General features: G+C 41.4%; 1 protein-coding gene across 8 annotated transcripts in view; it reads left to right on the forward strand.

Moving 5' to 3' along the window:
- The window catches only part of TENT4B (terminal nucleotidyltransferase 4B), an 84,602-nt gene that overhangs the window by 6,238 nt on the left and 59,732 nt on the right, over positions 1–18,632 (forward strand). The window lies entirely within an intron of this gene.

Raw genomic sequence — 18,632 nt, forward strand, 5'->3', positions numbered from 1 at the left:
GGTGGACCTGCTAGTGGGGAGCTGAGATTTGGAGGGCTGAGATGTAGTGCTCTTCACTGCCGTGGGGCAGTATCCTCTTGTATGTGCCATCCTCTAGTGCCCATTGTTCATCATGTCATAGTAAGCCCAAGATGTTCATGCCTTTCTTAAGCACTGCATTAGGGCTTGTCTCTGCTTCTCTTTCTCTCTCTCTCTCTCTCCCTCCCTCCCTCCCTCTCTCTCCCTCCCTCCCTCCCTCTCTCTCTCTCTCTTTCTTTCTGTTGTTGTTTTTTATTTTTTTAGACGGAGTTTCACTTGTGTTGCCCAGGCTTGGAGTGCAGTGGCGCGATCTTGGCTCATTGCAACCTCTGCCTCCTGGGTTCAAGCGATTATCCTGCCTCAGCCTCCCAAGTAGCTGGGATTACAGGCATGTGCCACCATGCCTAATTTTGTATCTTTAGTAGAGATGGGGTTTCTCCATGTTGGTCAGGCTGGTCTCAAACTCCCAACATGAGGTGATCTACCAGCCTCGGCCGCCCAAAGTGCTGGGATTACAGGCATGAGCCACCGCGCCCGGCTTATCTCTGCTTATTTCTACACAGTGTTATCAATGAGATTGGTGTTACTGCTGGACTCCAAAGCAATCAGACAGATTAAAGTGATTGAATATGAAAGAATTTAGAGGCCTTTTTCCAAGTGATTTGTGCTCTATTTAATTTCTGTGCATTTGCAGATATAGCCCACAGTAATTCTTAGTGAACTGGAACCTTCAGGTTATTAAATTTTACTGATTTGGGTACTGACATGCGCTTTTAAGAAGACATTAGGTTTTCTGTAGTGTAGATTGTACACGAACAATATAATTCATATTTAAGAATGTCTCAAAATTTAGTATACTGTGTTCAACTAACTTAACTTTCTTTTTTGTTGTTGTTGTTGTTGTTTTTGTTTTTTGAGATGGAGTCTTGCTATGCCACCCAGGCTGGAGTGCAGTGGCATGATCTTGGCTCACTGCAACTTCAACACTCCTGGGTTCAAGTGATTCTCCTGCCTCAGCCTTCTAAGTAGCTGGTATTATAGGCATCCGCCACCACACCGGCTAATTTTTGTATTTTTAGTAGAGACGGGGTTTTGCCATGTTGGTCAGGCTGGTCTTGGACTCCTGACTCAAATGATCTGCCCGCCTTGGCCTCCCAAAGTGCTAGGATTACAGACATGAGCCACTGTGCCCGGCCACTAACTTAACTTTCATTCCACAGCTTCCATCTTTTATCCAAAATCTGTGATCAGTGAATACTGTCACCATTAATCATTGGCATTTCAGTGTTTGGACTCTTTTTTTCCCCCTTCGTCTTTGTGGACTCTTTTTTTAACACTCATAAAGTTTTAACTGTTGAAAAGCAAAGGAAACAGTGAGTGACTTTTTGGAGTCTGTCTACCCAGTGGTCACACAAAAGGCTTACTACATTACAGGAAAGATAGGATGGAAAAGGGATACTAGAAAATTCTAAGTCAGGGACGGGGGTGTGTATTAGAAAAATTCTGATCCTGGCATGCCAGATGGCCTTACATCTCAACTTCTTCCGTGAAATTCCTGCCAACAAATCATAGTGTTAGAAGTACAGAAGGGACCATGGGAACAGAATTTAAGGGCTCCCTTGGTGATACAGAACTGATCAGATGGTTCTCACTTGTTCTCAGATAACCTGTGTACTGAATATCACAGGAAGGGTATAGACATCATGGCAGTGGTTAGATATTCTTGCACCTCCTGAAGCTGAGAAAATTAAAGTCATTTTTTTTCCTGTGGAAGGTAGAAAATCAAGCTTTTGTATGATTTCACACAGCTTTCTATTCTCTCTTCTGTTGACTCTGTTAAGAGTAACATTTAGTGGTGGAAACTATTTCAGGATCACACCCACAACACTAGAGACTGTATTAATCACTTACACACACATAGGTATAGAGTAATCTTGAAGGGGCTGTAGGCCAAAGATAATGCTTTTTTGAAGAATTAGAGACTAGTTACCAGCACCTGGTATTTGCTGTTTCCTACAGAGCGGACTGGACAGCTTAGAGTCTGCTGAGGAATTCAGAGGATGGCCAGTAGAATGTTCTTTCCACCCCAGAATAGTTGGTAGGGACTCAGCTGCTGTGGAATGCCAAAAAGGCTTTGAGTTTGTTTCACTATTCTTAAGATTACATGTAATTGTTTTTTTGTAACAGATTATATATATTCAAGTTGAGGATGGCTTTGAGTTAGACTTTCCTTAATTTGGAATCACACAGCAGATGATACATTTATTTCCATCTGATAAGTTACTTGATGATGTAAAAGACATTTGAGTTAAAGATTTTTGGGAAAAAAGCTGAATGTTGAGCCATTTATGTTGTGTACTGGTTCCCTATTCACTTGGACAATTTTAAGTCTTAATCTTACCATGTGCATAAGAGATTTCACGTAGTATTTGGTAATTAAATTGAGGAATTCTACCTCAAGTCATGATTTTTGCTGAAATAGTTGTATATATTTAGTGCAGAAACCTGTGTTTTCAAATTAATGTAATAAAAGTTTCAATAAAATGGAAGCCTTTATTACCATGCTATGCTAAACCTTTTCCATTTGTTATTATATTAACCTCATACATAGCCCTACTAATTTTTTTACTTTCTATTTTGAAATAATTACAGATTTATAGGAAGTTGTGAAAAATAGTACAGAGCCCATGTTCCCTTCACCAAGTTTCACCTAATGGTAATAGCTCACATAACTATAGTTTAATGTCAAGAACCAGGAAATTGTGATTGTTACAATCCATAAGCCTTTTTTAGATTTCACCAGTTTCACATGTATTTGTGTGTGTGTATATATATAATTGTATGCAATTTTATCATGTGTAGATCTGGATAGCCACTGTAACAGTCTATAGTTATATATACAGAGCTACTCCATCACCTCAGGGCTCCCTATGTTACCACTTTATAGCCGCACGCACCCTTCCAGCAACCACTAATCTGTTTGCATCTCTGTAGTTTTGCCATTTTGAGAATGTTATATAAATGGAATCATACAGAATGTAACTTTGGCTTTTTTTCTTTTACCATAATTCCTTTGAGAGCCATCCAAATTGCTGCATGTATCAGTAGTTCATTTCTTTTTACTATTGAGTAGTAGTCCATAGTATGGCTGAACCACACAATTTGTTTAACCATTTACTTGTTGAAGGACATACCAGAAGGGTGGTTTCCAGTTTTTTGGCTGTTGCAAATAAAGCTGCTATAAACATTCATGTATATAAATATTTTTATGTGAATATAAAGTTTTCATTTTGGGGGAATAAATGCCCAAATGTTTGGATCATATGGTAAGTGCATGTTTGGTTTTTAGAGAAACCGCTGAACTATTTATTTTCTAGAATGACTATATCCTCTTATATTCCTATCAACAATGTATGAGATATCCAGTTTCTCTGCATCCTTGCTAGCATTTAGTGTTACCACTTTTTTATTTGAGTGGTTCTAATATGTGTAGTGATAGCCTGTTTTGCCTTATATTAATCAATAAAAATAGCCTCATCTAATTTTAACTTTTTTATTTTAAAACATCTTGGCAGTATTGAACTTTCTCAGTGAGAAATCTCTAAAATTGTGACTTGAAAGGCTTTAATTTTCAAGTTTTTCTTTGGTTTTACTCTTAGCAGTAACATTTTAACTTTTTTTTGTCTTTGAAGTAATTTTCAGTGTTTCCTTTACATGTTGGTTTTTCTTAGAAACTAGTTATTAGCATGAAGTAGATCTTTAGTCTCGTTTTCTAAAAACATAAAAAAACTGTGAGGTTTATTTCAAAATTGAGAGTCCTGTCTTTTCATATGAGAATATTTTATAGTCTGTTGGCTTGGCTATATTTTAGGGAGTAAACCTGTGGTTAGTGGTTTGTTGTTGTTGGTGGTGGTGGTAAAGTTTTCTTACAGTATTTTTATACCTTTAGACTCTATAGAATAGATACTTGATCTTCAAATCTATCCTAGAATAAATTGTTTCCTCTAAACAGCTTTGTGACCTGAGAATTGGGACTTAGTCCCTTAGTTTTCCCTTACTGGCCCTTTGTAGTCACTGTTTTGATTTTGTGAAAGTAACTTAACTCTTAGCACTGTCAGGTATTGTACATTCCTGCCAAAGCAAGAATAAGAATACATAGGATTGTGTTTTAATTCTATAATTAGGTGACTTTTGGCTAATTTCCAGGAACTTGGACTTAATAAAGTACTAGTGATAAGTTTGGAAAGTTTAGTGTCTTTGTTCTTTGAAGTTATTCACCCTTTACTTTCTTGTTTGTTTGGGGTGTTTATACTACTGTCCCTAAATATAGCTGAAATAAAGGAAGAAAAATAACCCCTGTAATATCACTACCAGGATATAATTTCTTTTTCTTTTTTTTTTTGAGATGGAGTCTCGCTCTGTCGCCCACCATCTTGGCTCACTGCAAGCTCCGCCTCCTGGGTTCACGCCATTCTCCTGCCTCAGTTTCCCGAGTAGCTGGGACTACAGGTGCCCGCCACCACACCCGGCTAATTTTTTGTATTTTTAGTAGAGACGGGGTTTCACCGTGTTAGCCAGGATGGTCTCGATCTCCTGATCTCGTGATCCGCCTGCCTCCGCCTCCCAAAGTGCTGGGATTACAGGCGTGAGCCGCCACACCTGGCCTGATATAATTTCTGTTAACAGTTTGATGTAAATATTTTTTGACTTTTTAATGTTTTTATATATATATATTTTATGTTTTTCTTTTATCAATACGCACTCTTACTGTGGGCATAATTTTAATGTTTTTAAAGAGTTGGGTTTTGTTTATTTGTTTATGTTATTTTACAGAAATGGGGTTTTGTCGGGTGCGATGGCTCACGCCTGTAATCCCAGTACTTTGGGAGGCCAAGGCAGGCGCATCACCTGAGGTCGGGAGTTCGAGACCAGCCTGACCAACATGGATAAACCGCCTCTCTACTAACAATACAAAATTAGCCAGGTGTGGTGGCACGCGCCTGTAATTCCAGCTACTTGGGAGGCTGAGGCAGGAGAATCACTTGAACCCGGGAGGCGGAGGTTGCAGTGAGCCAAGATTGCGCCATTGCACTCCATCCTGGGGAACAAGAGTGAAACTTCGTCTCAAAAAATATAAAAAAAAATAAGAAAGAAGGAAATGGGGTCTCACCATTTTGGCTGGTTTTGAACTTGTGGTCTCAAGCAGTCTTCCCACCTCAGCATCCCAAAGTATTGGGATTACAGGTGTGAGCCCATTCTGTTTTTTGTTGTTGTTGTTGTTTTGTTGTTGTTGTTGTTTTTAGATGGAGTCTCGCTCTGTTGCCCAGGCTGGAGTGCAGTGACGCTATCTTGGCTCACTGCAAGCTCCGCCTCCCAGGTTCAAGCAATTTTCTGCCTCAGCCACCCGAGTAGCTGGGATTACAGGCGCCCACCACCATACCTGGCTAATTTTTGTATTTTTAGTAGAGACGGGGTTTCACCATATCGGCCAGGCTAGTCTTGAGCTCCTGACCTCGGGATCTACCTACCTCAGCCTCCCAAAGTGCTGGGATTACAGGTGTGAGCCACTGCTACCAGCCTGTTGTTGTTTAAATAAAAGAAATTTATTCTCTTATAGTCTGGAGGCCAGAACTTAGAACTGGTTTTCAATCTAAATTTTTTTTCTTCTTTGGGAGAAGGGCATCAGAATATTGTGGATATACTTTTTTGACTTAAAAAAAAAGTTTTTACTGGGCTGGGCATGGTGGCTCACCTGGGATTAACTGCCTGTAACCCTGGCACTTTGGGAGGCTGAGGCAGGTGGATCGCTTGAGTCCAGGAGTTCAAGAGCAACTTGGGTGACATGGTGAAACTCCGTCTCTACCAAAAAAAAAAAATTAGCCAGGCATGGTGGTGGCGTGCCCTTGTAGTCCCAGCTTCTTGGGAGGCTTAGCTGGGAGGATCGCTTGAGACCAAGAGGCAGAGGTTGCAGTGAGCTAAGTTCATGCCACTGCACTCCAGCCTGGGTGACAGAGCGAGACCTCGTCTGAAAAAAAATTTTTTTTTTTTTTTTTTACTAATATGACAAACATCTTTTCATTTCAAATATATTTCTATACCATTTTTAATATCTCATTGCCTTTAGAATGACCTTGTATTCATAGTACATATGTATGTGATATTCCATTTATTTATTTATTTATTTTTTCTTTTGTCTTTTTTTGGTTATATTCCATTGATTTAATGTACCTTAATTTATCTTACCAATTTCTTGTTGACCATTTTGTTTCCAGTCTTTTGTTTTTTTACCAGACATGGATTAAGCTGAGCCTTTGCCCCAGACAACACTATTTCTTTTTTATCAGCAAAATATGCGTGTAATGAAATTAAAATTAGAAGGCAAAAAAGGTTATCCTTTATTTTTCTACTTATTTTTATTGAGATAGTAATTCACATACCATAAATTTAACTCTTTTAAAGTGTACAATTCAGTGGTTTTCGTATATTAGAAGGTTGTACAACCATCACAACTAATTCCAGAACATTTTCATCACCCCAGAAAGAAACTCTGAACCCATTATCACTCCCCACTCCCTCACACACCCTAACCCTGGCAGCCACATAGAGACTCTCTGTCTCTGTGGATGTGTTTACTCTGGATCTTTCATAAAAGTGGAATCATAACAGTTTGTGGCCTTTTGTGCTTGGCTTCTCAAACTTAGCACAATGTTTCCAAAGGTTATCTGTGTCGTAGCATGTGTCAGTACTTCATTCCTTTTTATGGCTGAATATTTTATTGCATGTATATGTCACATTTTATTTTATCCATACACCTGTAGAAGGACATTTAGGTTGTTTCCATTTTTTGGCTGTTATGAATATTACTGCTGTAGACGTTCATGTACAAGTTTTTATGTGAACATGTTTTCATTTTTCTTGGGTATATACTTAGGTGAGGAATTCCTAGGTCTTAAGTTAACTCGCTGTTTAATATTTTGAGGAACTGCCAAATTATTTTTTAAAGTGGCTGTGACATTTTATATTCTACCAGCAGTGAATGAAATTTCCAATTTCTCCACATACTTGACAGCACTTTTTTTTTTTTTTTTTTTTTGAGGTGAAGTCTTGCTTTATCGCCCAGGCTGGAGTGTAGTAGCATGATCTTGGCTCACTGCAACCTCCACCTCCCGGGTTCAAGCAATTCTTGTATCTCTCAGCCTCCCGAGTAGCTGGGATTACAGGCGTGTGTCACCACACCTGGCTAATTTTTGTATTTTTTATAGAGACAGGGTTTTGCCATGTTGGTCAGGCTGGTCTTGAACTCCTGATTTCAAGTGATCCACCTGCCCTAGCCTCCCAAAGTGCTGGGATTACAGGCGTGAGCCACTGCACCCAGTCTGCACTTTTTAAATTATCTGTCTTCTTTATTATAGCCAACCTAGTGGGTATGAAGTAAGTGTCTCATTTGTGATTTTGATTGGTAGTGGTGACTAACAATGTTGAATATCTTTACATGAGCTTGTTGGCCATGTGCACATCTTTGTTGGAGAAACATCTATTCACATCTTTTGACCATTTTAAAATTGGGTTATTTATCTTTTTGTTGTTGAGCTATAGGAGTTCTTTATTTTATTTTACTGAGACAGGGTCTTGCTCTGTCACCCAGGCTGGAATGTAGTGATGCCATCTTGACTCACTGCAACCTCTGCCCCCACCCTAGGCTCAAGCGATCCTCCCACCTCAGTCGGCATCCCACAGCTGGGACCACAGGTGCATGCCACCATGCCTGGCTAATTTTTTTTTTTTTTTGTATTTTAGTATAGACAGAGTCTCACCTTATTGCCCAGGCTGGTCTCAAACTCCTGAGCTGAAGCAATCCGCCCATCTCAGCTTCCCAAAGTGCTAGAATTAGAGGCATGAGCCACTGTGCCTGGCCTGTTTTATTTTAAAGATGAGGCCTCACTTTGTCACCCAGGTTGGAGTGCAGTGGCGTGACCATAGTTCACTGCCATTTTGCCCTCCTGGGCTCAAATGATCCTCGCAACTCATCTTCCTGAGTAGCTAGGACTGCAGGCATGTCGCTAGCATGCCCAGCTAAAACAGTTCTTTATATTCTAGATCAGGGGTGTCCAATCTTTTGACTTCCCTGGGCCACATTAGAAGAAGAAGAATTGTCTTGGGCCACACATAAAATACACTAACAGTAATGACAGCTGATGAGCTAAAAAAAGAATTACCAAAACATCTCATAATGTTTTAAGAAAGTTTACAAGTTTGTGTTGGGCCACATTCAAAGCCATCATGGGCCTCTGGCCGTGGGTTGGATGAGCTTGTTCTAGATGCTAGACCCTTATCAGATGAATGGTTTGTAGATATTTATCTCATGCTGTGGGTTTTTTTTTTTAACTTTCTTTTTTTTCTTTTAGATTTTTTTTTCTTAAATAATTCAACTGATTATAAGCTTTAATCTTTTCATTTTCTTGATAGTGTCTTTTAAAGCACAAAGTTTTGTTTCAATGATGTCTAATTTGTCTATTTTTTTTTCTTTGGTTGCTTGTCATATGTAAGAAACTGTTGCTAAATCCAGAATGCTGAAGATTTACTTGTGAACTTTGTTTCCTTCTATGAGTTTTATAGTTTTAGCTCTTATATTTAGGTCTTTGATACATTTTGAGGTTTTTTGTTGTTGTTGTTGAGACAGAGTCTTGCTCTGTCGCCCAGGCTGGAGTGCAATGGTGTGATCTTGGCTCACTGCACCCTCTGCCTCCTCGGTTCAAGCAATTCTCATGCTTCAGCACCTGAGTAGCTGGGATTACAGGCATGCACCACCAAGTCTGGCTAATTTTTGTATTTTTAGTAAAGAGGTGCCTTCACCATGTTTGTCAGGCTGGTCTTGAACTCCTGGGCTCAAGCAATCTTCTCACCTCGGCCTCCCCAAGTCCTGGGATTACAGGCGTAAGCCACCACCAGCCCATTTTGAGTTCATTTTTAAAATATGGTGTGAGGTAGAGGTCCCATTTCATTCCTTTGCCTGTGGGTATCCAGTTGTCCCAGAACCATTTGTTGAAATGACTGTTGTTTCCCCATTGAGCAATGTCGTGAGACCCTATCTCCATAAAACATAATTTTAAAAAAAAGAATGCAGAAGGAAACAGTTTTTGCCAATTTTATAGTATTTACTGACAATTTGCACATGTCTTTACATTCTTTAGCTATTTATTTTTCTTTTGAGTTACTGCCTTTGTTCATTTGTCTTTTGGAGGTGTTTGTCTTTTTCTTGTTAATTTGTAAGAGATTTTGCAAATATATACAATTTCTTTTCTCTTTTTTTTGAGATGGAGTTTTGCTCTTGTTGCCCAGGCTGGAGTGCAGTGGCATGATCTTGGCTCACTGCAGCTTCTGCCTCCTGGTTTCAAGAGATTCTCCTGCCTCAGCCTCCCGAGTAGCTGGCATTACAGGTGCCCACCACCACACCCAGCTAATTTTTTTTTTTTTGTATTTTTAGTAGAGACTCGGTTTCATCATGTTGGCCAGGCTGGTCTCAAACTCCTCACCTCAGGTGATCCACCCACCTTGGCCTCCCAAAGTGCTGGGATTACAGTTGTGAGCCACCGTGCCTGGACCTCCCACGTTATTTTGAAACAAATTCCATATCACATAATTTCTTTTTTTTTGAGACAGAGTCTCACTCTGTCACCCAGGCTGGAATGCAGTGGCGTGATCTGTGCTTGCTGTACCTTCTGCCTCCCAGGTTCAAGCGATTCTCCTGCCTCAGTCTCCTGAGTAGCTGGGATTATAGGCACGCACCACCACACCTGGCTAGTTTTTGTATTTTTAGTAGAGACGGGGTTTCAACATGTTGGCCAGGCTGGTCTTGAACTCCTGGCCTCAGGTGATCCGCCCACTTTGGCCTCCCAAAGTACTGGGATTACAGGCTTGAGCCACTGCGCCCAGCCAATATCATATAATTTCATATAAATATTTCTTTGTGTATCTTTAGATAAAGACTTAAAAGAAGGCATAATCATAACACCATTATTAATACCTAAAAGAAGTGAGCATTAAATAATTCATTTGCTGAATCAAATATCCAATATTCATATTTCCTCAATTGTCCCATAATAATTTTTAGAAGTTTGCTCAAATCAAAATCCAAACAAGATTATTTCAATGCTATTGTTTGAGGTACATTTTAAATCTTAATTTATAGATTTCTCTGCTATCTCTTTTCCCCCATATTTATTTGTTGAAGAAACCAAGCGTTGTTTCCTATGGACTTTCCTATTCTCTGGATTTTGCTGGTTATATTCCTCTGGTGTCAGTTTACTATGATCCCTTTTTCCCCTGTATTTTCTGTAAATTTGTAATTAGATCTAGAGATTAGTTTAGATTTTGTGGGTTTTTTTTTTTTTTTGCAAAAATGCATCATAAATGGTGGTGTGTACATCTCTCAGAAGACATATCTTAATGTCTTTTTGTGGTATTAGTTATTAATGATTACTGCCTATATTTATTAATTCATTATTTGGATTGTAAGTTTATGGTATTCTCAGTCTCTTGATCCTTTTTCTGTTGTTAGCTGGAATGCTTCTAAAAGGAGAAACCTTTCCTCTTCAAGCTACTTGGTTGTCTTGAGGGTTCGCTTCTTATAGGGAAAGCAGGCTAAGGGTGAAAAAGGAAATAGTTTCTAACTGGATCTGTTAATGAGCTGTCACCCCAGGCAAAGAAAAGCAAGGCAGGTCACAGGAAAGTGAAGTGGGCTTGGGATGATTGGTGCCCCATGCGTGCATCCGTGAAGGGAAGTTAATCCTCCCTGTAGTGAACTCTACTTGGCTTTTGTTCAGTAGCCAAGACTGTCAAGGAAGGCCTTTGTTGGAAGCCATACCTGGCCTTTGCTTTTAGCTGTTGGTAGCTGAGGAAACCAGAACAGACCTATGACCTGTGAACTTCTGCTCAGTAGACAAAGTTCTCACAGCCTAAATTCAGTAAGCGGGAGTAAGATGCTTGCTTTCCCTTGAAGTGAAACATGAATTATATGTTTCTTCAACTTGTGCTAATATTCTTTTTTTTTTTGAGATGGAGTCTCACACTGTCTACCAGGCTGGAGTGCAGTGGTGCAATCTCTGCTCACTGCAACCTCAGCCTCCCGAGTAGCTGGGATTACAGGCACCTGCCACCACTCCTGGCTAATTTTTTGTATTTTTAGCAGAGACGGGGTTTCACTATGTTGGCCAGGCTGGACTTGAACTCCTGACCTCATGATCTGCCTGCCTCAGTCTCCCAAAATGCTGGGATTACAGGTGTGAGCCACCACACCTGGGCAACTTGTGCTAATATTCTTAACCTTCGTGTGAATCATTCCTGCCCTCAGGCTAGCATAACCCATACAGCCTTCCTTATAGGAAGATTTCCTACTGGGAGTGAATTTGTCCAGTGATTCCCCCAAAATATCCCCCAATCAAATATATTAAAAGTCACCATTTACATGTAAAAACTGTGTAACAAGCATGGTAGCAGCAGTGTAAAGAAACGGTAGTATGGCCCCTGTAAAGGAAGGCTCCAGAAGGTGAGCTGCACTCAGCCTCTAGGTGACAGCTAACTTAGGAGTTTGCAGTCATTTCTGGGGAAGTCAGTAGACAAAGCTATCTCTCAGGCCTGGGCAACATAGGGATTTTTTTTTTTCTTTGAGATGGAGTCTCACCCTGTCGTCCAGGCTGGAGTGCAGCGGCATGATCTCGGTTCACCACAACCACCACCTCCTGGGTTCAAGTGATTTTACTGCCTCAGCCTCCTGAGTAGCTGGGACTACAGGTGTGGGCCATCATGCCTGGCTCATTTTTGTATTTTTAGTAGAGATGGGGTTTCACCATGTTGGCTAGGCTGGTCTCAAACTCCTGACCTCAGGTGATCCACGCACCTCCCAAAGTGCTGGGATTATAGGCATGAGCCACTGTGCCCAGCGTTTTTTTTTTTTTAAATTGTAGTGACAGGATCTCACTTTGTTTCCTGGGCTATTCCCAAACTCCAGGCCTCAAGCCATCCTCCTGCCTTAGCCTCCCAGAGTGCTGGGGTTACAGGTTTGACCCACTGTGCCTAGTCTCAGAATTCATGTTTTAAAAAGTCACTCTGTACCAGACTCATGCCTGTAATCCTAATACTTTGGGAGGCTGAGGCAGGAGGATTGCTTGAGCCCAGGAGTTTGAGACCAGCCTGGACACCATAGCAAAACCCTAACTCTACAAAAAATACAAAAAATAGCCAGGTGTGGTGGCATGTGCCTGTAGTCCTGATTACTTGGGAGGCTGAAGTGAAAGGATCGCTTGAACCTAGGAAGTTGAGGCTGCAGTGAGCTGTGATCATGCCACTGCACAACAGCCTGGGCAACAGAGTGAGAAGTCACTCTGGCTGTGGTGGGGAAAGTGGATTAGTGGAGAATGGAAGCTGGGAAACATGGTGGTTCTTGCTAAGTCAGTATCAAGGGATCACAGATGAGGGGGCTATTTCTTCCTAATAAGGGCCTTGGTCTCCCAAATAGTCATGGATTTTTCTATTTGGAAGAAGCTCCTTCTCAATTTTTCTTGCCCAAGGCATATATGGTTGATACTTGAACAACACAGGCTGGATCTGTATGGGTCCACTTATATGTGGATTTTTTTTCAACCAAACTTGGATTAAAAATATAGTTGTAAGCCAGGCGCAGTGACTCATGCCTGTAAGCCTAGCACTTTGGGAGCCCAAGGCAGGTGGATCACCTGAGGTCAGGAGTTTGAGACCAGCCTGGCCAACGTGGTGAAACCATGTGCCTACTAAAAATACAAAAAATAGCTGGGCGTGGTGGTGTGCACTTGTAATCCCAGCTATTCAGGAGGCTGAAGCCAGAGAATTGCTTGAACCTGGGAGGTGGAGGTTGCAGTGAGCCAACGGGGTGGAGGTTGCAGTGAGCCAAGATTGCACCACCATACTCTAGCCTGTGTGACAGAGCAAGACTCTGTCTCAAAAATAAATAAATAAAAATACAGTGTAGGCCAGGTATAGTGGCTCATGCCTATAATCCCAGAACTTTGAGAGGCCAAGGCAGGCAGATCAGTTGAAGCCAGAAGTTTGAGACCAACCTGGCTAACATGGTAGAACCTCACCTCTACTAAACAGAAGTACAGAAACTAACCAGGCGTAGGTGGTGCATGCCTGTAATCCCAGCTACTTGCTAAACTGAGGCAGGAGATTTGTAATCCCAGCTGCTTGGGAAGCTTGAGGCAGGAAAATTGGGAGGCAGAGGTTGCAGTGAGCTATGATTGTGCCCCTGGACTCCAGACTGGGTGACAGAGTGAGACTCTGTCTCCAAGAGAAAAAAAAAAATTGTACTTACAGGACATGAAACCCACTTGTACGGTGTGCTGACTGGGAGACTGGAGTATGCATAGTTCTTGGTAAACAAGGGGATTCCTGAAACCAATCCCCTGAGTATATGGAGGGTTGACTGTATATTTTAATAGGATTTATTACTTTTTTTTTTATAGCAGTTTTAGGTTTATAGAAAAATTGAGCAGGAGTACATAGTTTCTCTATCTCCCTCACATTTCCCCATTGCTAGCATCTTGAAATAGTGTGGTACATTTGTTACAACTGAAGAGCCAAATATTGATACATTACTGTTAACTAAGGTCCGTAATTTACTTTAGAGTTCACTCTTGGTGTTGCAGTTTCTATGAGTGTTGGCAAATATATCATGACATGTATCTAGCATTATAGTATCATATTGAGTAGTTTCACTGCCCTAAAAATCCCCTTTGTTCCACCTTTTCATCCCTCTCTCTATCTACCTGAACCCCTGGCAACCACTGATCCTTTTACAGTCTCTATAGTTTTACCTTTTACAGAATGTCATATAGTTAGAATCATACAGATTGGCTTCTTTCCATGTTCCTTCCTGGCTTGATAGCTCTTTTCTTTTCTTTTTTTTGAGACGGAGTCTCGCTCTCGCCCAGGCTGGAGTACAGTGGCGCAATCTTGGCTCATTGCAAACTCTCCGCCTCCTGGGTTCAAGCAATTCTCCTGTCTCAGCCTCCCAAGTAGCTTGGACTACAGGCACATACCTCCCCGGCCTGGCTAATGTTTGTATTTTTGGTAAAGGTGGGGTTTTACCATATTGGTCAGGCTTGTCTCAAACACCTGTCCTCAGGTGATCCACCCACCTCGGCCTCCCAAAGTGCTGGGATTACAGGGGTGAGCCACCCTGCCCTGCCAGCTCTTTTCTTTGTACTGCTGAATAATACTCCGTTGTATAGGTGTATGAGTTTATCTGTTCACCTTCTGAAGGACATTTTGGTTGCTCCTAAGTTTTGGCAATTATGCATGAAGTTACTATAAACATCTGTGTGTAGGTTTTTGTGTGGTCATGTTTTTAGCTCATTTGGATAAATACCAAGGAGCACGATTGTTGGATCGTATGGTAAGAGTATGTTTAGTTTTGTAAGAAACTGCCAAACTGTCTTTCAGGGTGACTGTACCATTTTGCATTCCCACCAGCAATGAATCAAGTTCCTGTCACTCCACATCCTCGTTAGCATTTGGTGTTGTCAGTGTTTTGGCTTTTCACCATTCTAATAGATATGTAGTGATATCTTGTTTTACTTTGCAATTTTCTAGTGATGTATGATGTTGAGCATCTTTTCATCTGCTTATTTGTTGTTGTTGTTGTGTTGTTTATTGAAATGGAATCTTGCTCTATTGCCCAGGCTGGAGTGCAATGGTGCAGTCTTGGCTCACTGCAACCTCTGCCTCCTGGGTTCAAGAGATTCTCCTGCCTCAGCTCCCCCAAGTAGCTGGGATTACAGGCGCCCGCCACCATGCCCAGCTAATTTTTGTATTTTTAGTAGAGACGGGATTTCACCATGTTGGCCAGGCTGGTCTTGAACTCCTGACCTCAGGTGATCTGCCCGCCTCGGCCTCCCAAAGTGCTGGTATTACAGGCGTGAGCCACTGCGCCCGGCTTTCATCTGCTTATTTGATATGTGTATATGTTATTTGGCAAAGTATCTGTTCTGATCTTTTGCCCATTTTTTAATCAGATTGTTCTTTTATCGCTTCTGGGGTTCTTTTTGTTTGTTTTTTTGAGACAGAGTCTTGCTCTGTCGCCCAGTCTGGAATGCAGTGGCATGATCTCAAGCTCACTGCAACCTCTGCTTCCTGGGTTCAAGTGATTCTTGTGCCTTAGCCTCCCAAATAGCTGGGATTTCAAGCATGTGCCACTGCACCTGGCTAATTTTTGTATTTATAGTAGGCACAGGGTTTTGCCATGTTGGCCAGGCTGGTCTTGCACTCCTGGCCTTCAGTGATCCACCCACCTTTGCCTCCCAAAGTAATGAGATTACAGGCGTGAGCCACCATGCCCGGCTTATTGTTAAGTTTTAAGAGTTTTTTGTATATGTGTATTTTTTGTGATTCTTTTAAAATTAATACTTAATAAAATGTACATATTTATGGGATGCATGTGATATTTTGATACATGCATACAATGTGGATCAAATCAAGGTAATTAGAGTATCATCTCAAACATTTGTCATTTCTTTATGTTGGAAACATTTCAAAATGTCTAGCTATTTTGAAATATACAACAAATTATTAACTATAAGTCACCTCATTGTGCTATCAAACATTAGAACTTATTCCTTCTACCTGACTTTATTTTTTTTACCCCTTAACCCACCATTCTTCATCAGCTCCCCATCTCCCCTACTCTTTTTTTTTTTTTGAGACGGAGTCGCTCTGTTACCCAGGCTAGAGTACAGTGGCACAATCTCGAGTCACTGCAACTTCTGCCTCCCAGGTTTAAGCAGTTCTCTGCCTTAGCCTCCCGAGTAGCTGGGATTACAGGTGAATGCCACCACACCCGACTAATTTTTATATTTTTAGTAGAGATGGGGTTTCACCATCTTAGCCAGACTGGTCTTGAACTCCTGACCTCCTGATCCACCCGCCTCAGCCTCCCAAAGTGCTGGGATTACAGGGGTGAGCCACCATCCTGGCCCCTCTTACTCTTTTCTTAGCCTCTGGTATCTGTCATTCTACTCTCTACTTCTATGAGATCAACTTTTTTTTTAGCTCCCACGTATGAGTAAGAACATGTAATATTTCTCTTTCTGTGTCTGGCTTCTTTGTATATTTTGGATAATAGTCTTTTATTAGATATGTGTTTTGCAAATATTTTTTCCCAGTCCGTGACTTATCTTTTCATTCTCTTAAATAGTGTCTTTTGCAGAGCACACATTATACATTTTAGTGCAGTCCAGTTTACCAATTCTTTCATGGATTTTGCTTTTGGTATTGTGTCTAGAAAGTCTTCGCCAAACCACAGTCATCTAGAGTTCCCCTTATTTCATCTTACAGGAGTTTTATAGTTTTTGTTTTACATTTAGGTCTGTGATGTATTTTAAGTTAATTTTTATGTGAAAGATACAAGATCTATGTCTGGATTCTCTCTTTTTTTGAGATGGAGTCTCGCTCTGTTGCCAGGCTGAAGTGCAGTGGCGCGATCTCGGCTCACTGCAACCTCTGACCCCCTGGTTCAAGGGATTCTCCTGCCTCAGCCTCCCGAGTAGCACACGACACCACGCCCAGCTAATTTTTGTATTTTGAGTAGAGACGGGGTTGCACCATGTTGGCCAGGATGGTCTTGATCTCCTGACCTCATGATCCGCCTGCCTCAGCCCCTCAAAGTGCTGAGATTACAGGCATGAGCCGCCACATCCGGCCAGTTTTTTTGTTTTATTTATTTATTTATTTGAAACAGGGTCTTGTTCTGTTGCCCAGGCTGCAGTACAGTGACACCATCAAGGCTCCGTTGCAGCCTTGACCTCCTGGGGTCAAGTGATTTTCTTGCTTCAGCCTCCTGAGTAGCTGGGACTACAGGTGAGCACCACTCTGCCCAGCTAATTTTTAAATTTATTTTAGAGACAGGGTTTTACCATGTTGCCTAGGCTGGCCTTGAACTCCTGGGCTCAAATGCCCCTCCCACCTTGGCCCCCCAAAGTGTTGGGATTACAGACATGAGGCACCCAGCCCAGCCAATGTAATTCTTTTTTTTTTTTTTTGAGACAGTCTTATTCTGTTGCCCAGGCTGGAGTGCAGTGGCATGATCACAGCTCACTGCAACCTCTGCCTCCTGGACTCAAGCTGTCCTCCCACCTCAGCCTCCCAAGTAGCTGGGATTATGGGTCCCCATGACCACACCCAGCTAAGTTTTTAAATTTTTTTAGAGATTGAATCTTTCTTTTTCTCAGCCTGGTCTCAAACTCCTGAGCTCATATGATCTGCCCACCTCCGTCTCCCAAAGTGCTGCTATTACAGGCATGAACCACTACGCCCAGCCTACAACTGTATTTGTAATCCAAGTTTCATTGAAAAAAAATCCACATATAAGTGGACATATATAGATCCAACCTGTGTTGTTCAAGTGTCAACCATACATACCAATAATTCTTTTTTTTTTTTTTTTTTTTTTGAGATGGAGTCTTGCTCTGTCACCCAGGCTGGAGCGCAGTGGTGCAATCTCATCTCACTGCAACCTCTGCCTCCCGGGTTCAAGCAATTCTCCTGCCTCAGCCTCCTGAGCAGCTGGGACTACAGGCACGCACCACCTCGCCCAGCTAATTTTTGTATTTTTAGTAGAGATGGGGTTTCACCATATTGGCCAGGCTGGTCTCAAACTCCTGACCTCAAGTGATCCACCCGCCTCGGCCTCCCAAAGTGTTGGGATTACAGGCGTGAGCCACTGTGCCTGGCCTATAATTCTTTATATATATTGTTAGATTCAGTTTGCTAGTATTTTATTTAGCATTTGTGTATCTGTGTTCATGAGAGGTATTGTTCTGTAGTTTTCTTTGGTTTCTTTTCTGTCCGGTTTAGGGTAATGCTGGCCTTATAGAATAGGTTAGGAAATATTTCCTCTGCTTCTGTTTCTGAAAGAGAATTGAGTTAATATCTATTTTTTTTTTTTTTTTTTTGAGATGGAATCTTGCTCTGTCGCCTAGGCTGGAGTGTAGTGGTGCAATCTTGGTTCACTGCAACCTCTGCCTCCCAGGTTCAAGTGATTCTCCTGCGTCAGTCTCCTGAGTAGCTAGAATTACATGCGTGCACCACCATGCCTGGCTAATTTTTGTATTTTTAGTAGAGATGGGGTTTCACTATGTGGGCCAGGCTGGTCTTGAACTTCTGATCTCAGGTGATCCACCTGTCTTGTCCTCCCAATGTGCTGGGATTACAGGCATGAGTCACTGTGCCTGGCCTGAAATAATATCTAATTTAACAGTTTGGTAGAATTCACCAGTGAACTCATCTGGTCCTGGTGCCTTTTGCTTTAGAAGGTTATTGATTATTGATTCAATTTCCTTAATACATAAAGGTGCATTGAGATTGTCTTTTTTTCTTGGGTAAGTTTTAATACATTGTGTCTTTCAAGAAATTGTTCCATTTCATCTAGGTTATCAAATTTGTGGGATTAGAGTCCTTCATAATATTTCTTTGTTTTGCTTTTGGTGTCCATAGGTTCAGAAGTGATGGCCCTTTTTCATTTTTTCTATTAGTAATTTGTGTCTTTGCCCTTTTTTTTCTTTGTTAATCTGGCTAGAGCTTATCAA

This window comes from Pongo pygmaeus, chromosome 18 (genome assembly GCF_028885625.2).
Source record: "Pongo pygmaeus isolate AG05252 chromosome 18, NHGRI_mPonPyg2-v2.0_pri, whole genome shotgun sequence".
Classification (NCBI taxonomy): Eukaryota; Metazoa; Chordata; class Mammalia; order Primates; family Hominidae; genus Pongo; species Pongo pygmaeus.